The sequence below is a fragment of the Zea mays genome, chromosome 3, assembly GCF_902167145.1.
Source record: "Zea mays cultivar B73 chromosome 3, Zm-B73-REFERENCE-NAM-5.0, whole genome shotgun sequence".
Classification (NCBI taxonomy): domain Eukaryota; kingdom Viridiplantae; phylum Streptophyta; class Magnoliopsida; order Poales; family Poaceae; genus Zea; species Zea mays.
Window position 1 is genome coordinate 25,536,700 of NC_050098.1, and position 24,582 is coordinate 25,561,281.

At 53.3% G+C, this 24,582-nt stretch overlaps 1 non-coding gene across 1 annotated transcript; it reads right to left on the reverse strand.

Annotated features, from left to right (window-relative positions):
* Nucleotides 1-23,627: 23,627 nt before the first annotated feature.
* On the reverse strand, nucleotides 23,628-23,842 carry MIR159f (microRNA MIR159f). Its single transcript, NR_121122.1, has one exon. It is a non-coding gene; the product is annotated as a microRNA MIR159f (primary transcript).
* Between the last annotated feature and the right edge of the window lie 740 nt (nucleotides 23,843-24,582).

Here is a 24,582-nt window from a genome sequence, read left to right on the forward strand (position 1 = left end):
TCAAGCTCCAGATGGGCAGTCTCCAGCAACCTTTCCAGCCCAGGACGGTGCTCTGTTTCGGGAGTCTTGAGTTCATGTCCCTCGACGACAGCTACGACATGATACTCCTTCCCCCGCCGCGCGACGGCGACAATGGCGGCCGACAACCCGCCCGCCGGCAGCGGAGTCGACGACGTCTTCCCCACATGGCGGAAGAACAACATTCGGGTTTGTCCCGTCGCCTCCCTCGCCGACGAAGGAGGAGGCGGGGCAACCAAGGCCAAGCAGGAGGCGGCACCTCGTCGGCTGTCGAGCGAGTCGACGGCGCCGGCGCCCCAACGGGGGACACGCCGGGCATCGACCTCGCGTCTGAGACGAAGACGAGCGCCGTTTCCCCGCAACACGCCAACTCCAAGCAAACGAACGACACCAGCATGCTCGCAAGGGACTTGCTGGGCGTCACCCTTGTACCTGAGACGACGGTGCAGTCTACCCCTGACGTGACTTCGTCACCGCCCGTCGACCAAGAGGTACCGACCGATTCTCATCTCGTGCCTTTTGGATTCAGCCTCGACCCGCCAAGCGACTTCGCTTTGGTGGACTCTTTCATAGAGGCAAGTCCAAACCCTCCGGGGTATCGTATGCGGTCACCTTGGGACCGGCTGACAGCCGTCTCGACCTACGGGCCCTCGGGTTCCGAGGGAGATGACGAGCCCGACTTTTGTTAGGATTTCTCTGGACTTGGTAACCCCAGTGCCATGCGGGACTTCATGACCGCATGCGACTACTGCCTCTCCGATTGTTCCGACGGTAGTCGCAGCTTCGGCGACGAGGACTGCGGCCCAAGTCGTGAATGTTTCCACGTCGATCTAGGGGGTCCCGACGAAGGAAACCATCTTGGTATACCGGAAAACGGTGATCCCCCTAGGACTGCGCCTCGCGTTGACATCCTTCGGGAGCTAGCTGTGATCCCCGTCCCGGCGGGGGGTCATGACTCACAGCTCGAGCAAATCCGCGAGATGCAAGCCAAGCTCGACGAGGGAGCAGGAACGCTTGAGCCGTTCCGCCGGGACATCGGGCAGGAATGGACGGGCCAACCTCCGGCCGGAGAAGCGTGTCATCTACCCCAGGGCATCCAGCTCCGCATTGCCGACGATGTCAGGGCAAGGCCGCCACCGGTTTCCAGTGGGGTCGGCCAGAACCTGGCTGCAGCGGCAATACTTCTCCGCGCGATGTCGGAGCCATCAACCACCGAAGGGCGGGCGTATCCAGGGAGAGCTCAAGAATCTCCTGAAGGACGCCGCGGTCCGACGGGCCGAAAGCTCTGCCTCCCGAAGGCAGGGGTACCCCTCAGAGCATCGCGCCGCGACTTCCCGATTCATGCGGGAAGCCTCGGTCCATACCGGGCGCACGCGCAACACAGCGCCTGCGGCTCCAGGTCGCCTCGGCAACGAGCACCATCACCGCAACCGTCGAACCCACCTCGACGAGAAGGTGTGCCGAGGCTACCACCCCAGGCGTGGGGGACGCTACGACAGCGGGGAGGATCGGAGTCCCTCGCCCGAACCACCTGGTCCGCAGGCTTTCAGCCGGGCCATACGACGGGCGCCGTTCCCAACCCGGTTCCGAACCCCGACTACTATCACAAAGTACTCAGGGGAGACGAGACCGGAACTGTGGCTCACGGACTACCGGCTGGCCTGCCACCTGGGTGAAACGGACGATGACAACCTCATCATCCGCAACCTCCCCCTGTTCCTCTCCGACACCGCTCGAGCCTGGCTGGAGCACCTGCCTCCAGGGCAGATCTCCAACAAGGACGACCTGGTCCAAGCCTTCGCCGGCAACTTACAGGGCACGTACGTGCACCCTGGGAACTCCTGGGATCTCTGAAGCTGCCGCCAGCAGCCGGGAAAGTCTCTCCGGGACTACATCCGGCGATTCTCGAAGCAGCGCACCGAGCTGCCCAACGTCACCGACTCGGATGTCATCGGCGCGTTCCTCGCCGGCACCACCTGCCATGACCTGGTGAGCAAGCTGGGTCGCAAGACCCCCACCAGGGCAAGCGAGCTGATGGACATCGCCACCAAGTTCGCCTCTGGCCAGGAGGCGGTTGAGGCCATCTTCCGGAAGGATAAGCAGCCCCAGGGCCGCCAGCCGGAATATGTCCCCGAGGCATCCACTCAGCGTGGCACCAAGAAGAAGGGCAAGAAGAAGTCGCAAGCGAAACGCGACGCCGCCGACGCGGACCTTGTCGCCGCCGCCGAGTACAAGAACCCTCGGAAACCTCCCAGAGGTGCCAACCTTTTCGACAAGATGCTCAAGGAACCGTGCCCCTATCATCAGGGGCCCGTCAAGCACACCCTTGAGGAGTGCACCATGCTTCGGCGCCATTTTCACAAGGCCGGGCCACCTGCGGAAGGTGGCAGGGCCCGCGACGACGATAAGAAGGAGGATCACAAGGCAGGGGAGTTCCCTGAGGTCCACGACTGCTTTATGATCTATGGTGGGCAAGTGGCGAACGCCTCGGCTCGGCACCGCAAGCAAGAGCGTCGAGAAGTCTGCTCGGTAAAGGTGGCGGCACCAGTCTACCTAGACTGGTCCGACAAGCCCATCACCTTCGACCAGGGCGACCACCCCGACCGCGTGCCGAGCCCGGGGAAATACCCGCTCGTTGTCGACCCCGTCATCGGCAACGTCAGGCTCACCAAGGTCCTCATGGACGGAGGCAGCAGCCTCAACATCATCTACGCCGAGACCCTCGGGCTCCTGCGGATCGATCTGTCCTCGGTCCGGGCAGGCGCTGCGCCTTTTCACGGGATCATCCCCGGGAAACGCGTCCAGCCCCTCGGACAACTAGATCTACCCGTCTGCTTTGGGACACCCTCCAACTTCCGAAGGGAAACCCTCACGTTCGAGGTGGTCGGGTTCCGAGGAACCTACCACGCAGTGTTGGGGAGGCCATGCTACGCCAAGTTCATGGCCGTCCCCAACAACACCTACCTCAAGCTCAAGATGTCGGGCCCCAACGGGGTCATCACCGTCGGCCCCACGTACCGACACGCGTACGAATGCGACGTGGAGTGCGTGGAGTACGCCGAGGCCCTCGCCAAATCCGAGGCCCTCATCGCCGACCTGGAGAGCCTCTCTAAGGAGGCGCCAGACGTGAAGCGCCATGCCGGCAACTTCGAGCTAGCGGAGACGGTTAAGTCCGTCCCCCTCGACCCCAGCAACGACGCCTCCAAGCAAGTCCGGATCGGCTCCGAGCTCGACCCCAAATAGGAAGCAGTGCTCGTCAACTTTCTCCGCGCAAACGCCGACGTCTTCGCGTGGACTCCCTCGGACATGCCTGGCATACCGAGGGATGTCGCCGAGCACTCGCTGGATATCCGAGCTAGAGCCCGACCCGTGAAGCAGCCTCTGCGCCGATTCGACGAAGAAAAGCGCAGAGCCATAGGCGAGGAGATCCACAAGCTAATGGCGGCAGGGTTCATCAAAGAGGTATTCCATCTCGAATGGCTTGCCAACCCTGTGCTTGTGAGAAAGAAAGGAGGGAAATGGCGGATGTGCGTAGACTACACTGGTCTAAACAAAGCATGTCCAAAAGTTCCCTACCCTCTGCCTTGCATCGATCAAATCGTGGATTCCACTGCTGGGTGCGAAACCCTATCTTTCCTCGATGCCTACTCAGGGTATCACCAAATCAGGATGAAAGAGTCCGACCAGCTCGCGACTTCTTTCATCACACCTTTCGGCATGTACTGCTATGTTACCATGCCATTCGGTTTGAGGAATGCGGGTGCGACATACCAAAGGTGCATGAACCACGTGTTCGGCGAACACATTGGTCGAACGGTCGAGGCCTACGTCGATGACATCATAGTCAAGACGAGGAAAGCCTCCGACCTCCTTTCCGACCTTGAAACGACATTCCGGTGTCTCAAGGCGAAAGGCGTAAAGCTCAATCCCGAGAAGTGCGTCTTCGGGGTCCCCCGAGGCATGCTCTTGGGGTTCATCGTCTCCGAGCGGGGCATCGAGGCCAACCCAGAGAAAATCACGGCCATCACCAACATGGGGCCCATCAAGGACTTGAAAGGCGTACAGAGGGTCACGGGATGCCTTGCGGCTCTGAGCCGTTTCATCTCGCGCCTCGGCGAAAGAGGCCTGCCTCTGTACCGCCTCTTAAGAAAGGCCGAGTGCTTCACTTGGACCCCTGAGGCCGAGGAAGCCCTCGGGAACATGAAGGCGCTCTTCACGAACGCGCCCATCTTGGTGCCCCCCGCGGCCGGAGAAGCCCTCTTAATTTACGTCGCCGCTACCACTCAGGTGGTCAGCGCCGTGATCGTGGTTGAGAGACGAGAAGAGGGGCATGCATTGCCCGTCTAGAGGCCAGTCTACTTCATCAGTGAGGTACTGTCCGAGACCAAGATCCGCTACCCACAAATTCAGAAGCTGTTGTACGCGGTGATCCTGATGCGACGGAAGTTGCGACACTACTTCGAGTCTCATCCGGTGACTGTGGTATCATCCTTCCCCCTGGGGGAGATCATCCAGTGCCGGGAGGCCTCGGGAAGGGTTGCGAAGTGGGCGGTGGAAATCATGGGCGAGACAATCTCGTTCGCCTCTCGGAAGGCCATCAAGTCCCAAGTCTTGGCGGACTTTGTGGCTGAATGGGTCGATACCCAGCTCCCGATAGCTCCGATCCAACCGCAACTCTGGACCATGTTTTTCGACGGGTCGCTGATGAAGACAGGGGCAGGCATGGGCCTGCTCTTCATCTCGCCCCTTGGGAAGCACCTACGCTACGTGCTACGCCTCCACTTCCCGACGTCCAACAATGTGGCTGAGTACGAGGCTCTGGTCAACGGGTTGTGCATCGCCATCGAGCTAGGGGTCCGACGCCTCGATGCTCGCGGTGACTCGCAGCTCGTCATCGACCAAGTCATGAAGAACTCCCACTGTCGCGACCCGAAGATGGAAGCCTACTGCGATGAGGTTCGACGCTTGGAAGACAAGTTCTACGGGCTCGAGCTCAACCACATCGTCCGACGGTACAACGAGACTGCGGACGAGCTGGCCAAGATAGCCTCGGGGCGAACAACGGTTCCCCCGGACGTCTTCTCCCGAGACCTGCATCAACCCTCCGTCAAGACCGACGACACGCCCGAGCCCGAGAAGGCCTCGGCCCAGCCCGAGGCACCCTCGGCCCAGTCCGAGGCACCCTCGGCTCAGCCCGAGGCACCCTCGGCTCAGCCCGAGGCACCCTCGGCTCCCGAAGGTGAGGCACTGCGCGTCGAGGAGGAGCGGAGCGGGGTCACGCCTAATCGAAACTGGCAGACCCCGTACCTGCAATATCTCAACCGAGAAGAGCTACCCCTCGACCGAGCCGAAGCTCGGCGATTGGCGCGGCGCGCCAAGTCGTTCGTCTTGCTGGGGGACGGGAAGGAGCTCTACCACCGCAGCCCCTCAGGCATCCTCCAGCGATGCATTTCCATCGCCGAAGGCCAGGAGCTCTTACAAGAGATACACTCGGGGACTTGCAGTCATCATGCAGCGCCTCGAGCCCTTGTTGGAAACGCCTTCCGACAAGGTTTCTACTGGCCGACCGCGGTGGTCGACGCCACTAGAATTGTCCGCACCTGCGAAGGGTGTCAGTTCTATGCGAAGCAGACACACCTGCCCGCTCAGGCTCTGCAGACGATACCCATCACCTGGCCGTTTGCTGTGTGGGGTCTGGACCTCGTCGGTCCCTTGCAGAAGGCACCCGGGGGCTACACGCACCTGCTGGTCGCCATCGACAAATTCTCCAAGTGGATCGAGGTCCGACCCCTAAGCAGCATCAGGTCCGAACAGGCGGTGGCGTTCTTCACCAACATCATCCATCGTTTCGGGGTCCCAAACTCTATCATCACCGACAACGGCACCCAGTTCACCGGCAGAAAGTTCCTGGACTTCTGCGAGGATCACCACATTCGGGTGGACTGGGCCGCCGTGGCTCACCCCATGACGAATGGGCAAGTAGAGCGTGCCAACGACATGATTCTGCAAGGACTCAAGCCGCGGATCTACAACGACCTCAACAAGTTCGGCAGGCGATGGATGAAGGAACTCCTCTCGGTGGTATGGAGTCTGAGGACAATGCCAAGCCGAGCCACGGGCTTCACACCGTTCTTTCTAGTCTATGGGGCCGAGGCTATCTTGCCCACAGACTTAGAATACGGATCCCCGAGGACGAGGGCCTACGACGACCAAAGCAATCGAGCTAACCGAGAAGACTCACTGGACCAGCTGGAAGAGGCTCGGGACATGGCCTTACTACACTCGGCGCGGTACCAGCAGTCCCTGCGACGCTACCACGCCCGAGGGGTTCGGTCCCGAGACCTCCAGGTGGGCGACCTGGTGCTTCGGCTGCGACAAGACGCCCGAGGGCGGCACAAGCTCACGCCTCCCTGGGAGGGGCCGTTCGTCATCGCCAAGGTTCTGAAGCCCGGGACGTACAAGCTGGCCAACAGTCAAGGCGAGGTCTACAGCAACGCTTGGAACATCCGACAGCTACGTCGCTTCTACCCTTAAGATGCTTTCAAGTCATTCATACACCTCGTTCACACACAAAGTCTAACCATCAAGGAAGGGTCAGCCTTGCCTCGGCAAAGCCCGACCCTCCCTCGGGGGCTAGAAGGGGGGAACCCCCTCCACGTCAAATTTTTCCTCGGAAAAGATCTTTTCTGCCAGAACATCTTTCGTGCTTTTCGACTACTTCGAAAGTGGGATCCTGAAAACGACGGAGTACACGTAAGCAGCCAAGGCTGACCGAGCCGAGGGACTCCTACGCCTCCGGGATACGGATACCTCACTCATCACCTTCTGCGATAAATAACTCACGCTCGGATAGGTGACTCCGCAGACCGAACAAGTCTTCACGCTCGAAAACTCTTCTGCCGAAACGATTTTTCGGGCCTTCTCGACTATATCGATAGCAGAATCCTATGGACAAGTGAGAGTACACGTAAGCGGCAAGGCCGACCGAGTCGAGGGACTCCTATGCCTCCGGGATACGGATACCTCACTCATCACCTTCCGTGAAAAGTAACTCTCGCTCGGACAAACAATTCTGTTACCGACAAATAAGTCCAGACACTCGAAACAAGAGGAAAAGAAATGCAGCTTTACAACACGACGACAGTGTGTTTGGGCCTCGGCGGCCGCAGAAAACATACACACACTACAAGGTAAACCGATCCTGCAGGCTCGGACCTTGACGGAGGGGGAGCAGCAGCACCCTCGGCGTCAACTACACCTTCGGCAAAGTCCGACCTAGCCTCGGACGGCGACGCGGTCGGAGGATCTCCACTCCGAAGGACGACATCAGCACCGCGCCCGGGCCGTCACCACCAGGGTCTTCTCCAGGAATCCGGCCCAAGCAGACGGTTCGGCCGGCCACCCCGAAGCCTCAGCCAGCTGTCCCCCGAGGACATCAGCCCAGCTCGTGCCCTCGGCAACTCGACTCCGGCGTAGGTCCCGCCAGTGGACAGCCCGGCCAGGCTCCGGCTGACGAAGTCTTCTTTTCGAGCCAACTCTGCCTCTGTCCATGCTGACACCGCTGCCTCCGGCTTCGGCTCATCGAAGAGCAGCTGAGGATTTCCTTTAACTAAGCAAGAGAAGCCTCGGGCGGCAAGGCCGACCGAGCCGAGGGACTCCTACGCCTCCGGGATATGGATACCTCACTCGTCACCTTCGCACGAGGCAACTCACACTTGGTTAAGCGGTCCAGTTAGCCGACAGGCGAGTCCTAGTGCTCGAAATGAGGAAAAAACACGGCTCCATGCCGAAAATACATACATGTTCAGGCCCTGACAACCACAATGAACAAAACACCGGCACTCAAGGTGCCATTACAAACGGAACTCCGGTTCCACCTCCGCAGGTACGAACAACCCCCCACGATTGGAGGGCCTGCGGAGCAACAGAAGGCCGACGGACGGCTCGCCGCCGCCCGCTTCAACAACAGCGACGACGACTTCTGCTCCGAGCGGCCAAACAGCAGCAGCGATGACCTCAGGGCGGATGCTGCTGCCATAAGGCCCTCGCCCACATCCCCACTCGAGGGGCGAGGACGAGCAGAAGGTCGTAGAGTTGGAGGTTAGTCCGTGGGCGGCACCGGCTATCTCGTCGGCGGAGAAACCTCTTCTGGCTGTCGTGGCGGAAGGTGGCACTGGAAGCGGCGCCGAAGCCGCTTGGGCCGGAGAGCCGGGCACGCGGCAGCTGCCAGCGCCACGAACGGCGAACGCCCTTCCCCCCGATCGCTGAGGGAAGGAGCGGGCCGCTGCCCGCGCAGAGACCGACCCCAACTCGGCGCACTCCCCTCCCCAGCACTGATGATGAACATCCTTGAAGCTAAGGGAGGGGCAGAGGCCGCAGCCCGGCTTGCTTCTCCCCACCCAGGGGCTGGTGGTCACCGTCTTGGGTGACCACCGGTGAGGGGATGCGGCCAGGCTGCCTGATGAAAATCCTTGAAGCCGAACGATGGCTGAAAGGTACCAACTTCCGCGAAGTTGCGTTCCTCCAACGACAAGGCGGAAGGACTACGGGTGTTCCCCATCCGGGGGCTCAGAAGGTGGAAAGACGCGATGCATAAGGGGAACGCGAAGACATGGTTGCCTTTCAAGGGGGTCACCCTCCTTTTAAAGGCAACTCTCCCCACTTGCGTCCTCAGCCATCGTGGGCTGAGTCTTCTCCAACACGCTCCAAGGCCCTCCCCCTACGACATGGGGGCTAGGTCCCACGCGTCATGCAAGCTGACCCAGGGCAGAAGAAGCCAAACCGCCGCGCGCGGTGCGCGCAACTGCCCAGCGGTTACAAGCATTCCTCCACTTTCGCCCAGACCAGCGGGTGAAAGGGCGGACCGCCATGCAGGCGGCATGCAACCGCACCAAGTGAGCGCACCCTTTCGACTCCAACGCGTCCAGCATGGGGGCCCAGGCCCACACGTCATGCAACCGGCGCACCGGTTGCTACGTGCAAGCAACTGCACCGCCACTCGCGCCACTACCGTGCCTCCTCGACTGCGGAACCAGTACCGCGACTCGAGGCAACCCTGCGTATGACCCAACAGTGCCAGCCAGGCACATCGGTCCCGGGTCAGTCAGCTGCGGGAGAAGGCGCGACGGTCGATACGATCAAAAATGGGCCGGCAGTAATGACGGCGGCAGGCGGGCGGAAGCAGCGGTAACGTCGTCAGCCAAGCTCACGTCCCCTCCTGGGACAGCGAGAGAACCCTCTCCCACGGCGTGAAGACGGCGCGCCCGTGTTTTGTTCCTCGAACGGCTCGCGCACGCGCAACGGCTGCCCCGCGAACCACTCGTCTCGTCGCATTAACTCCATGGCGGGACATGCGGCACCTTTGGCAGGAGAAGCGGGTGACGCTTCATCTCCGCCATAATGACCGCGTCAAAAAGGTGCGCCACGTTATTCGATTTTCGTATCCTTTTCCTCTTCCTCTTTCTCTCTCTTACCACAGGGACCGGGAAAGGGGATACCCCGAAAGGGATCCTTCTCCGTGAAGGAAACGGGCCCCGAGCCCCCCTACTGATCAGAAGTTCGAAGGCTGGCCCCTCAGAGGGGTTCAACAGCCGCCTCAGAGCGCTCGGGCCCCGCGCCCGCTACTGGTTAGAGGTTCGAAGGACGGCCCCTCGGAAGGGTTCAACGGCCGCCTCAGGCCACTCGGGCTCCGCGCCCACTACTGATCAGGGGTTCGTAGGCTGGCCCTCGAAGGGTTCACAGCCGCCTCAGACGCAGAGCGAGGGATGACCCTGGGTACGTTCGATACATAACCAAGGCTTGGGCTACGCTCCCGAGGTACCCTAGGACATTTCCGAGACCAGCGGGAACGATCTTGTAACGGAATCCCATCAGAGGGAGGCATCGAGCCCTCGGACCCCGTCAAAAGGGGACCGGGTCCGGCAGATCACCTGCAGGTACTTTTGGAGCGCGCCTCCGGGCCTCTAGCCGACCCCTAACAAATGGGGCATGAGCGTCCACTCGGATTACCCGTCAGCAGCTCACTGGAGACACCATGTTCGGCGCCCTCCAAGGGCAACATGGCACTTTCCCCCCCTCCTCCTTAAGGAAAAGCGACGCAGGGGCGTATGTAAAAAAGTCGAGTCTGTCCTTGACCGTCCTCTCGCTCTGTGCAGGGGCTCGGGGGCTGCTCTCGCGAACCCGGCTCCGGCCAAACCGTTGACAGCGTCAACATACCAGCCCGAGAACTTGGGACCCGACCATGCACCCGGGCTACGGCCAGCTCGCATGAGGGAACAACCAGACCAGCCGAAGCATCGCGAAACGCTTTAAGACCTCGAAGGAGTCAAACCACTCCTCCGAGGCCTCGGGGGCTACACCCGGCGAGTGCGCTCGCGCGCACCCACCGGAACAAAACGCAACCGAGAAAGGTCGGTCCCTTGCAAAAAAGTGCGACAAAAGCCTCCAAGCGAGTATTAACACTCCCTTCGAGGCTCGGGGTCTACTGTCGGGGACCATAATTAGGGGTACCCCAAGACTCCTAATCACAGCTTGAGAGCACCTAGAGGGGGGTGAATAGGTGATCCTGTAAAACTTAAAACTCAAGCCACAAAACTTGGTTAAGTGTTAGCACAGTAATCGCCAAGTGGCTAGAGAGAAGTCTTTAGCAAGGCACAATAACCACAAGAGAATAATCACAGAGATGACACAGTGGTTTATCCCGTGGTTCGGCCAAGACCAACGCTTGCCTACTCCACGTTGTGGCGTCCCAACGGACGAGAGTTGCAATCAACTCCTCTCAAGTGATCCAATGATCAACTTGAATACCACGGTGTTTTGCTTTTCTTTTCTTATCCCGTTTGCGAGGAATCTCCACAACTTGGAGCCTCTCGCCCTTACACTTTTGATGTTCACAAAGAATCACGGAGTAAGGCAGGGATGAGCAACTCACACAAGACACAAAGATCACAGCAAATACGCACACACAAGAACCCAGACTTAAGCTCGAATGGCTAGCACACTAGACGGAGCTCAAATCACTAGAATGTCGAACAAGTGCGCAAGAATGATGTGTGAGTGATCAATAGTGCTCAAGGGATGCTTGGTGTACTCCTCCATGCGCCTAGGGGTCCCTTTTATAGCCCCAAGGCAGCTAGGAGCCGTTGAGAGCAATCTGGGAAGGCAATCCTTGCCTTCTGTCGCGTGGCGCACCGGACAGTCCAGTGCACACCGGACACTGTCCGGTGCCCGATTTCTTTCCTTAACTGGCGCAGCCGACCGTTGGCAGCCAGAGAGCCGTTGGCGCACCGGACATGTCCGATGCACACCGGACAGTCCGGTGCCCCCTTCTAGCCGTTGGCTCGGCCACGTGTCCCGCGCAGATCGCGCGGCCGACCGTTGGCCCGGCCGACTGTTGGCTCACCGGACAGTCCGGTGAATTATAGCCATATGTCGCCGGTGAATTCCCGAGAGCGGCCACTTCGCTCGAACCAGCCTGGCGCACCGGACACAGTCCGGTGCACCACCGGACAGTCCGGTGCTCCCAGACTGAGCAGATTCTTGGCTGCTCGAGCCAAGACATTTTCAATTGGATTTTTCCTGTTTCCAGCACTTAGACACAATACATTAGTCCATAAAACAATGTACTAAGTCTGAGAAACATACCTTTATCCTTGGTTTGTACTTTGTCCACCATTTTACATTTAAGTACTTGTGTTAGACACTAAATCACCAAAATACTTAGAAATGGCCCAAGGGCACATTTCCCTTTCAATCTCCCCCTTTTTGGTGATTTATGCCAACACAATATAAAGCAAGTAGAACAAATACAAAACCAATTCAAATAAGAACTCAAATTGTTTTGATTCAATTTTGACATATATGGATCACCTTTGCCACCACTTGGTTTGTTTTTGCAAATCAAACTCTAATTTCTATCTCTAAGTCAAACACACATGTTAAGTCATAAAGAGAGTGATTCCAAGAGAAATTGATTCAAGATTTCAAAAACTCCCCTTTTTCCCATAATCAACACTTCTCCCCACAAGAAGCCAACTTTTGACAAGAGAGACAATAAAAGAGTTTTGACAAAGCAAAAAACTCTATTCTACTATTTTTCAAAATCTCTCAAGTGGTAGCTGATCCATTTATCGCTTTGGCCTTTATTTTCTCCCCCTTTGGCATCAAGCACCAAAACGGGATTGATCTTGGACTTGAACCCCATTGCTTCACCAAAATCTTCAATAAGAATACAAAGGCAATAAGAGTACATGAGATGAACTTGGAATAAGTTACCCTCTCATCGGAGTGCAGTGGAAGTCTTTCATGGTCCAAGTCCACCTTTTCCCTTTCAAACCTCCTTCGAGACTAAATCATCAAACTCAAGTACATGGTTAGTCTCAAAGGGTCAAGTTGTAACACATCTCCCCCTAAAAATGTGCATCACTTTGCAACAGACTTGTGAGGTCCAGGGAGTGTTTGTACAACTTGAGCACCATTATTAAGCAACAAAATGCAGAAGGAACATGATCAAAAGGCATAAACACATGTATGCTACAAATCAATCCAAGTTCCGCGAAACTAGGACATTTAGCTCACTACGCAACCTGCAAAAGGTCTTCTCATCTAGAGGCTTGGTAAAGATATCGGCTAGCTAGTTCTCGGTGCTAACATGAAACACTTCGATATCTCCCTTTTGCTGGTGGTCTCTCAAAAAGTGATGCCGGATGTCTATGTGCTTTGTGTGGCTGTGCTCAACAGGATTTTCCGCCATGCGGATAGCACTCTCATTATCACATAGGAGTGGACTTTGCTCAGATTGTAGCCAAAGTCCCTGAGGGTTTGCCTCATCCAAAGTAGTTGCGCGCAACACTGTCCTGCGGCAACATACTCGGCCTCAGCGGTGGATAGGGCAACGGAGGTTTGTTTCTTAGAATTCCATGACACCAGGGACCTTCCTAAGAATTGGCACGTCCCCGATGTACTCTTCCTATCGACCTTACATCCAGCATAGTCGGAATCTGAATATCCAATTAGGTCAAAGGTAGACCCCTTTAGATACCAGAGCCCGAAGCAAGGCGTAGCAACTAAATATCTAAGGATTCGCTTCACTGCCACTAAGTGACACTCCTTAGGATAGGATTGAAATCTAGCACACATGCATACGCTAAGCATAATATCCGGTCTACTAGCACATAAATAAAGTAAAGACCCTATCATTGACCGGTATGCTTTTTGATCAACAGACTTACCTCCTTTGTTGAGGTCAGTGTGTCCATCGGTTCCCATCGGAGTCTTTGCGGGCTTGGCGTCCTTCATCCCAAACCGCTTTAGCAAGTCTTGCGTGTACTTCGTTTGAGAGATGAAGGTGCCGTCCTTGAGTTGCTTCACTTGGAACCCAAGGAAGTAGTTCAACTCGCCCAACATCGACATCTCGAATTTCTGCGTCATCACCCTGCTAAACTCTTCACAAGACTTTTTATTAGTAGAGCCAAATATTATGTCATCGGCATAAATTTGGCACACAAAAAGATCACCGTCACAAGTCTTAGTGAAAAGAGTTGGATCGGCTTTCCCAACCTTGAAAGCATTAGCAATTAAGAAATCTCTAAGGCATTCATACCATGCTCTTGGGGCTTGCTTAAGTCCATAGAGCGCCTTAGAGAGCATACACACGTGGTCGGGGTACCGTTCATCCTCGAAGCCAGGGGGTTGCTCCACGTACACCTCCTCCTTGATTGGCCCATTGAGGAAAGCGCTCTTCACATCCATTTGGAACAACCTGAAAGAATGGTGAGCGGCATATGCTAGCAAAATACGAATGGACTCTAGCCTAGCCACAGGAGCAAAAGTCTCCTCAAAGTCCAAACCTGCGACTTGGGCATAACCTTTTGCCACAAGTCGAGCCTTGTTCCTCGTCACCACCCCGTGCTCGTCCTGTTTGTTGCGGAACACCCACTTGGTTCCCACAATGTTTTGCTTGGGACGAGGCACCAGTGTCCAAACTTCATTGCGCTTGAAGTTGTTGAGCTCCTCTTGCATGGCCAACACCCAGTCCGGATCTAGCAAGGCCTCTTCTACCCTGAAAGGCTCAATAGAAGAGACAAAGGAGTAATGCTCACAAAAATTAACTAATCGAGACCGAGTAGTTACTCCCTTGCTTATGTCACCCAGAATTTGATCGACGGGATGATCCCTTTGAATCATCGCTCGAACTTGGGTTGGAGGTGCCGGTTGAGTTTCTTCCTCCATCACATGATCATCTTGTGCTCCCCCTTGATCGCACGCCTCCTGTTCATCATCTTGAGTTGAGGGTTGCACCATTGTTGAGGAAGAAGGTTGATCTTGCTCATGTTGTTCTTGTGGTCGTACATCACCAATCGCCATGGTTCGTATAGCGGTCATCGGAACATCTTCTTCATCTACATCATCACAATCAACAACTTGCTCTCTTGGAGAGCCATTAGTCTCATCAAATACAACGTCGCTAGAGACTTCAACCAAACCCGATGATTTGTTGAAGACTCTATACGCCTTTGTATTTGAATCATAACCTAACAAAAAACCTTCTACAGCTTTGGGAGCAAACTTAGAATTTCTACCTTTCTTCACTAGAATGTAGCATTTGCTCCCAAATACATGAAAGTAAGATACATTGGGTTTGTTACCGGTTAGAAGCTCATATGACATCTTCTTGAGGAGGCGATGAAGGTAGACCCTGTTGATGGCGTGGCAAGCCGTGTTCACGGCTTCCGACCAAAAGCACTCGGGGGTCTTGAACTCTCCAAGCATCGTCCTTGTCATATCGATGAGCGTCCTGTTCTTCCTCTCTACCACACCATTTTGTTGTGGTGTGTAGGGAGCAGAGAACTCGTGCTTGATCCCTTCTTCCTCAAGATACTCCTCCACTTGTAGGTTCTTGAACTCGGACCCATTGTCGCTCCTTATCTTCTTCACTTTGAGCTCAAACTCATTTTGAGCTCTCCTTAGGAAGCGCTTGAGGGTCCCTTGGGTTTCAGACTTATCCTGTAAAAAGAATACCCAAGTGAAGCGGGAAAAGTCATCAACAATAACTAGACCATACTTACTTCCTCCTATGCTTAGATAGGCGACGGGTCCGAAGAGGTCCATATGTAGCAGCTCTAGGGGTCTTGATGTGGTCATCACATTCTTGATGTGATGCGCTCCTCCCACTTGTTTAACTGCTTGACAAGCTGCACAAGGTCTATCTTTTTCGAAAGTAACATTGGTTAGACCTATCACGTGTTCTCCCTTTAGAAGCTTGTGAAGGTTCTTCATCCCCACATGTGCTAAGCGGCGGTGCCACAGCCAGCCCATGCTAGTCTTAGCAATTAAGCATGCATCTAGACTGGCCTCCTCTTTTGCAAAATCAACTAAATAGAGTTTGTCGTCTAATACACCCTTAAAAGCTAGTGAACCATCACTTCTTCTAAAGACAGACACATCTATATTTGTAAATAGACAATTATATCCCATATTGCATAATTGACTAACAGATAGCAAGTTATATCCAAGAGACTCAACTAAAAACACATTAGAGATAGAGTGCTCATTTGAAATAGCAATTTTACCTAATCCTTTTACCTTGCCTTGGTTCCCATCACCGAATATTATTGAATCTTGGGAATCCTTGTTCTTGACGTAGGAAGTGAACATCTTCTTCTCCCCCGTCATATGGTTTGTGCATCCGCTGTCGATAATCCAGCTTGAACCCCCGGATGCATAAACCTGCAAGGCAAATTTAGGCTTGGTACTTAGGTACCCAACTCTTGTTGGGTCCTACAAGGTTAGTCACAATTGTCTTAGGGACCCAAATGCAAGTTTTATCACCCTTGCATTTTGCCCCTAATTTCCTAGCAACTATCTTCCTATCCTTTCTACAAATAGCAAAGGAAGCATTTAAGGCATGATAAATTGTAGAAGGACCATCCATAACTTTCCTAGCAACATGAACAATATTCTTTCTAGGCACATGATGAACATAACTCCTAGACATATCTCTATCATGCAAATAAGAAGAACTAGAAGCAAACATAGCATAAGAATCATAGGTATGTGCATCAAAAGCATTACAACTCCTATGAGACTGTCTTCTATCATTGTACATAAAAGCATGGTTCTTTTTAGTGCTACTTGCCATAGGAGCCTTCCCTTTCTCCTTGGTGGAGATGGGAGCCTTATGGCTTGTTAAGTTCTTGGCTTCCCTCTTGAAGCCAAGCCCATCCTTAATTGAGGGATGTCTACCAACCGTGTAGGCATCCCTAGCAAATTTTAGTTTATCAAACTCACTTTTGCTAGCCTTAAGTTGGGCATTAAGACTAGCCATTTCATCATTTAACTTTGCAATAGAAGCTATGTGTTCACTACAAGCATCAATATCAAAATCTTTACATCTATTGCAAATAACAACATTTTCTACACAAGTTGTTGATTTACTAGCTATTTCTAACTTAGCATTCAAATCATCATTAATGCTCCTTAAGCTAGAAATTGTCTCAGGGCAAGAAGATAATTCACAAGAAAGCATTTCATTTCTCTTAACTTCTAAGGCATGAGATTTTTGTGCTTCTACAAATTTGTCATGTTCTTCATACAACAAGTCCTCTTGTTTTTATAAAAGCCTATTCTTATCATTCAAGGCATCAATCAATTCATTAATTTTATCTACCTTGGTTCTATCTAGGCCCTTAAATAAACATGAATAATCTATTTCATCCTCATCACTAGATTCGTCCTCACTTGAAGAAGCATAAGTAGAGTTTCGAGTACATACCTTCTTCTCCCTTGCCATAAGGCATGTGTGACGCTCGTTGGGGAAGAGGGATGACTTGTTGAAGGCGGTGGCGGCGAGTCCTTCATTGTCGGAGTCGGAAGATGAGCAATCCGAATCCCACTCCTTGCCTAGATGTGCCTCGCCCTTCGCCTTCTTATAGTTCTTCTTCTTCTCCCTCTTGTTCTCTTGACCCTGATCACTATCATTGTCGGGACAGTTAGCAATAAAATGACCAAGCTTACCACATTTGAAGCATGAGCGCTTCCCTTTTGTCTTGGTCTTGCTTGGCTGCCCCTTGCGACCTTTTAGCGCCGTCTTGAATCTCTTGATGATGAGAGCCATCTCTTCATCATTAAGTCCGGCCGCCTCAATTTGTGCCACCTTGCTAGGTAGCGTCTCATTGCTTCTTGTTGCCTTGAGAGCAAGAGGTTGAGGCTCATTGATTGGACCATTCAATGCGTCGTCCACGTATCTTGCTTCCTTGATCATCATTCGCCCGCTTACGAACTTTCCAAGTATCTCCTCGGGCGTCATCTTGGTGTACCTAGGATTCTCACGAATATTGTTCACAAGATGAGGATCAAGGACAGTAAAAGACCTTAACATTAGGCGGACAACGTCGTGGTCCGTCCATCGCGTGCTTCCATAGCTTCTTATCTTGTTGACAAGGGTCTTGAGTCGGTTGTACGTTTGAGTTGGCTCTTCTCCCCTTATCATAGCGAATCTCCCGAGTTCGCCTTCCACCAACTCCATCTTGGTGAGCATTGTGACATCATTCCCCTCATGAGAGATCTTGAGGGTGTCCCAAATTTGCTTGGCGTTATCCAAGCCGCTCACTTTGTGGTATTCATCCCTGCACAAGGAAGCTAGAAGAACAGTAGTAGCTTGTGCATTTTTATGAATTTCCTCATTGATAAACATGGGACTATCACTACTATCAAAATGCATTCCATTCTCAACTATCTCCCATATGCTTGGATGAAGAGAGAACAAATGACTACGCATTTTGTGACTCCAAAATCCGTAGTCTTCTCCATCAAAGTGAGGAGGTTTACCAAGTGGAATGGATAATAAATGAGCATTTGTACTTTGAGGAATACGAGAGTAATCAAAAGAAAAGTTCGAATTGACCGTTTTCTTTTTCTCGTAGTCATCGTCGTCCTTTTGAGAAGAGGAAGATTCGTCGCTGTCGTAGTAGACGATCTCCTTGATGCGCCTTGTCTTCTTCTTCTTCCCGTCTTTGCGCTTATGGCTTGAGCCCGAGTCGGTAGGCTTGTCATCCTTCGGCTCGTTGAAGATAGACTCCTTCTCGTTGTTGTTGACCACCATCCCCTTTCCCTTAGGATCCATCTCTTCGGGCGATTAGTCCCTTCTTGAAGAGAACGGCTCTGATACCAATTGAGAGCACCTAGAGGGGGGTGAATAGGTGATCCTGTAAAACTTAAAACTCAAGCCACAAAACTTGGTTAAGTGTTAGCACAGTAATCGCCAAGTGGCTAGAGAGAAGTCTTTAGCAAGACACAATAACCACAAGAGAATAATCACAGAGATGACACAGTGGTTTATCCCGTGGTTCGGCCAAGACCAACGCTTGGCTACTCCACGTTGTGGCGTCCCAACGGACGAGAGTTGCAATCAACTCCTCTCAAGTGATCCAATGATCAACTTGAATACCACGGTGTTTTGCTTTTCTTTTCTTATCCCGTTTGCGAGGAATCTCCACAACTTGGAGCCTCTCGCCCTTACACTTTTGATGTTCACAAAGAATCACGGAGTAAGGCAGGGATGAGCAACTCACACAAGACACAAAGATCACAGCAAATACGCACACACAAGAACCCAGACTTAAGCTCGAATGGCTAGCACACTAGACGGAGCTCAAATCACTAGAATGTCGAACAAGTGCGCAAGAATGATGTGTGAGTGATCAATAGTGCTCAAGGGATGCTTGGTGTACTCCTCCATGCGCCTAGGGGTCCCTTTTATAGCCCCAAGGCAGCTAGGAGCCGTTGAGAGCAATCTGGGAAGGCAATCCTTGCCTTCTGTCGCGTGGCGCACCGGACACTGTCCGGTGCCCGATTTCTTTCCTTAACTGGCGCAGCCGACCGTTGGCAGCCAGAGAGCCGTTGGCGCACCGGACATGTCCGGTGCACACCGGACAGTCCGGTGCCCCCTTCTAGCCGTTGGCTCGGCCACGTGTCCCGCGCAGATCGCGCGGCCGACCGTTGGCCCGGCCGACCGTTGGCTCACCGGACAGTCCGGTGCACACCGGACAGTCCGGTGAATTATAGCCGTACGTCGTCGGTGAATTCCCGAGAGCGGCCACTTCGCTCGAACCAGCCTGGCGCACCGGACACTGTCCGGTGCACCACCGGACAGTCCGGTGCTCCCAGACTGAGCAAATTCTTGGCTGCTCGAGCCAAGACATTTTCAATTGGATTTTTCCTGTTTCCAGCACTTAGACACAATACATTAGTCCATAAAACAATGTACTAAGTCTGAGAAACATACCTTTATCCTTGGTTTGTACTTTGTCCACCATTTTACATTTAAGTACTTGTGTTAGACACTAAATCACCAAAATACTTAGAAATGGCCCAAGGGCACATTTCCCTTTCACAGCTGGTAACCCCCATCAGCACAAAGCTGCAAAGGCCTGATGGGTGCGATTAAGTCAAGGCTCGGTCCGCTCAAGGGACACGATCACGCCTCGCCCGAGCCCAGCCTCGGGCAAGGGCGGCCGACCCCGGAGGATTCACGTCTCGCCCGAGGGCCCCCTCAAGCAACGGACACACCTTCGGCTCGCCCGAGGCCCAGTCTTTGCCAAGAAGCAACCTTGGCCAAATCGCCACGACGACCAACCGTATCGCAGGGGCATTTAATGCAAGGGTGGCTTGACACCTTATCCTGACACACGCCCTTCAGTCGACTGAGCCAAAGTGACCGCAGTCACTTCGCCGCTCCGCTGACCAGTATGACAAGAAGACACCGTCGCCCGCGTCGCTCCGACTGTTGTGCCACTCGACAGAGTAAGGCTGACAGCGGCCAAGCCCGGCCTCAGGCGCCATAAGAAACTCCGCCTCGCCCGACCCAGGGCTCGGACTCGGGCTCGGCCTCGGAAGACGACGAACTCCGCCTCGCCCGACGCAGGGCTCGAACTCGGCCTCGGCCCCGGAAGACGACGAACTCCGCCTCGCCCGACCCAGGGCTCGGACTTGGCCTCAGCCCCAGAAGACGACGAACTCCGCCTCGCCCGACCCAGGGCTCGGACTCGGCCTCGGCCCCGGAAGACGACGAACTCTGCCTCGCCCGACCCAGGGCTCGGACTCGACCTCGGCCTCAGCCGACGGTCTCCGTCTCGCCCGACCCAAGGGCTCGGACTCGACCTCGACCTCGGAAGACAGACTCGACCTCGACCTCGGAGGAGCCTCTGCCTCGCCCAACCCAGGGCTCGGACCGACCACGTCACAGGAGGGGCCATCATTACCCTACCCCTAGCTAGCTCAGGCTACGGGGAACAAGACCGGCGTCCCATCTGGCTCGCCCCGGTAAACAAGTAATGATGGCGCCCCGCATGCTCCATGACGACGGCGGCTCTCAGCCCTCTTACGGAAGCAAGGAGACGTCAGCAAGGACTCGACAGCCCCGACAGCTGTCCTTCCGCCAGGCTCCAGCGCTCCTCCGACGGCCACGACATCACACGAACAGGGTGCCAAAACCTCTCCGGCTGCCACGACGGCATGTACTTAGGGCACTAGCTCCTCTCTGCTAGACACGTTAGCACAATGCTACATCTCCCAATTGTACATCTGGACTCCCTCCTTACGCCTATAAAAGGAAGGTCCAGGGCCCTCTTACAGAAGGTTGGCCGCGCGGGGAAGGACGGGACGACGCGCATAAGCCTCTCGCTCTCTCCCACGCGGACGCTTGTAACCCCCTACTGCAAGCGCACCCGACCTGGGCGCGGGACAAACACGAAGGCCGCGGGTTTCCCCTTTTACGCCTGTCTCCCTCCGGCTCCATTTCCCCCCTTCGCGCTCTGTCTCGCGCCGACCCATCTGGGCTGGGGCACGCGGCGACAATTTACTCGTCGGTCCAGGGACCCCCGGGGTCGAAACGCCGACAAGTTGCCACCACCTTGTTCGTCATTCTACTTCTTTTCTCTCTCCCCTCATGCCTTCACCTCCGCGCCACCCCATTCTCGGCAGAGGGCGTAGGAGCATGCGCCTTCTCCCCGTATTCGTCCGACATCAGCCCTGACACCGACTCGCGTAGTGGCTATTGCACGTCCACGAGGACGGTTCACATCATGCGCGCACCATCGTTTTCGTCGTCGTCGAACATCCCGTTCATCTTCCCGGCCTTTGCCCTGTTCTCCTCCCCAACTTGTTGTCCCCGCCCATGGTCGCGGTCGCGAGTCGGTCATGCTCCTGGTCTTTCTCCGTGCGTCCCGTCGAGGAGGACATGGGTGGTGCCTGCCATGCTTGGGTTATCTCGGCGATGAGGAGTCCAGGTCTGAGATATTGGACAACAAAGGCCCGTAGTGTGGCAGCAGTCAGCATATGTTATGGAGTTGGTGGTGTTGTTGTGTCGCTTCGGCGGGTCCAGGGCAAGGAAGACACTCGCATTCTCTCGCCCTTCTTGAATTGACGCCTGGTGCGGGTGCCTCTCGGTTTGGAGCTGCTCCGGCTGGACTTCTTTCTCCGCTTGCGTGCTCTCTCACTATATATCTAGTGGTATACTAGTTATGTCACCTCCAGATGACCAGGTCTTTGTCGTGTCTTTCTCCGGCAACGAACAGGTATGTTCGCCACTTTCCTTCCCCTCCTCTACGAAACCTTGGAAGTGGGAGATGAGAGGGATGGAGTCTATAAAAAATATTATGCGAAGAGCGGAGACAATCAATAAAAATTTTGAGATCTTTTTGGTGGATAATTTACGTGGTTATTGTTGTGAGCCGTCGCAACGCACGGGTAACCGACTAGTAGTTGACTTATGCAAGTGTTTGGCAATAAATTATTTTTGAAGTTTTGAGGTAAAACCATGGTATTGGAGATACCATAGTAATTTTTTCTAAGATGTTCGGCTACATTGTAAAAAAAACTCTATTTTGAAAACCATGGTTTTGTAAATACCATAGTGTTTTTAGAGTATTTGAACCTCTACTCCAATGTTTTTGTCTATAACTAGCCTCGCACATGTATAGTAAATACCAGATTTGAGATACTTTATCTCCAAATACATATCATTAAGAGTGACGTAAAAAGCACTGCTATATCATGACATTTTAAAATAGTAGCATTCCAAAACTATGGTTTTAAAATACTTTATTTTTAAACACGGCCTAAGTAGGTTTTAAAGTTACATGGTAATGTTTGCGAAGTCTTAGATTCTAGCATTGGTAACGTGTCCATTATCTAACATAATCTAAGTTCAACTAGATACTCAGGTTTTTTGAAAAATTTGTACTGAAAATAACCGTTTGACTTCTTTAGGAAATATTGTGTAGAGTATTGAGTATCCGTTGAAACCGAACACACCTAAGACAATCTCCAACAACTCTTTTATTTTAAATACTTTATAAATAGTGCATGCTTAAGAGAATCAAAGAAAAAATTATGCTAGTAGTTATGCAAGGGCCTGTTTTTTTTGTCCTAGAAAGAGGAAGATTAAAAAAAATTGAAGTTAAAAACTGCCTGAAGAAACCAATTGTCAGCATAAATTTTAACATATATATCTAGACATATCTATATATACCGCATATAATTTAGTACATATCTAGATATTAGACAATATTTATATAGCTTTTAATTTCTGCTCCTGAATACTCGTGGTCTAATTATATGCAAAGTCAAGCTAGCCTCCATAAAGCTGAATCGCAATCGGCACTTAAGCATGCGATGTAGACATTGGACGACTCTCTCCACTGTTATTCGAACAAGGGATTACATATAATAAACACCATTATTGAAGCAAGAAACGCTGAGTATATTACAATTACAAACATCCAACGACACAGTATCCAAGTGGCACTGCCGCATAGATACCTCGTTTTCCATTACGCTGCATTTGGTTACAAGACTTCTCTAGCTAAAAAAACGCAAGATCCCTAGCCCAAACAAGAATAATAAACTTGGCGCATCATATCTACGGCGAATGATGTTTCTGCTAGAACGACAACCTGCATCCCAGACCTTACAGATGGCTAGCAAGACACCCTGAACCGTCGCGAGAGCACTGCTCTGAACGTCTTCGAACGGCACAGGAGCACTGCGCGAACGCATGCAAAGATCTGGGTCAGAGCTTCATGGCACATCACATGTCAGTCAAAAGTACAGATGAATCATAAGATAGAAGCTGCCGCGCGCGATGTGTGACGATGAGCGCTCAGCCAGCAAGCGATAGAGAGCACGGTAGCCGGTTGGCGTGAATCTACCAGCAGGTTGAGGAAGCAAGGGAAGCTCTCCGTGCCTCCGTCCAGAGCGAGATCCAGGAGCCCCACCGCAAAATGCACGCGCCGCCGGTACGAACAAGGAAACCGAAAAATATGAGAACAAAATAAACGAGTGTGACAACACTGACATAGCACCTCACCAGCAAAGATGGGAATAAAGCGACGCAAAGTACGGGTACCGATAGATACCATCACCACCAACAGGGGCAGAAACCTGCTTCAGCTCCTGCACGGATAAGCACGGCCAGCCAACTTGAATCTTGGAGAAACAGCAGGAAGAGAAAGGAAAAAAAAAGACGCATCGGCTACATGAGCCTCAGATCTCATGGACCGAGGACGACGGATGCAGCAAGGCAAGCATGGGGTGGGGGGGTGGATCAGGATGCAGAGCTCCCTTCAATCCAAAGAGCGGCCAGCACGGGGTCGGTGCAGCTCCTCGGTCATGCAAACCACAAGCCTATCTCAAAAGGCGACCACAGGAATCTCTTCCGCTTCCTCTCGAAGACACGCAAACATGGATGAGATAGGATAGTGGGAACCATGAACGAGCAGCGGAACCACCCTTCGGAAGGACCCTTCATTGGAATGAGAGGAGCTCCGCTTCAAATCCAAAGCATCTGCATGTTTGTGGCCAGAGACAAGAACAGACCAGACCAGACCACGGCCGAGAAACGCGAGAAAGAAGCAAAACCGGACATGAGATCTATGTGCAGAACACCGTAAACTATCGCAGGGACGACTAGAGGAGCAAAAAAAAAGGGAAAAATACGTAGCAGAAATGATATAATAATAATAATATAAAAAACACAGCAGATGTAGAATAGGAAGACGACGAGATGGGGAGCTTTATGGAAAGGGGAATCTGGGGAGGGAACTGGACTAGACTATTCGCCCTTGCTGTTCATGGGTTGAAGGGCCGGAGACGAAGGGTTTCTTTTATAGAAGCCGAGGAGGGGAAGAGGGCCGCCTGTTCGGAGGAAGGCGTTCATTGCCTTCCGTCGTTTCCGATCCCATTTTTACTCCTACTTTATTATTTCACCGTTTGGTTTCCTTTTCTTACTATGCTATATTATTATATACTATATGTGCGTTTCGTGAAATGGAAGGGGACAGGGGAGCTATTACTAGCCAGGAGCATATCTGTAGGTCGTGGATCTATCGTCTGCCGCAAGCGACGTCGATTGACGATTTCCTGCCTGTCTACCCACGTCCAGTGGCCCACACCAGCCATTCTCTTCCAATACGTCGCATCTACGAGTTTTTTTTTCCGTGTACAGTCCACAGTTCAGTTGAAAAAATATTTTTTTTATGTTGGCAGCTTTAAAAATCACATATGGAC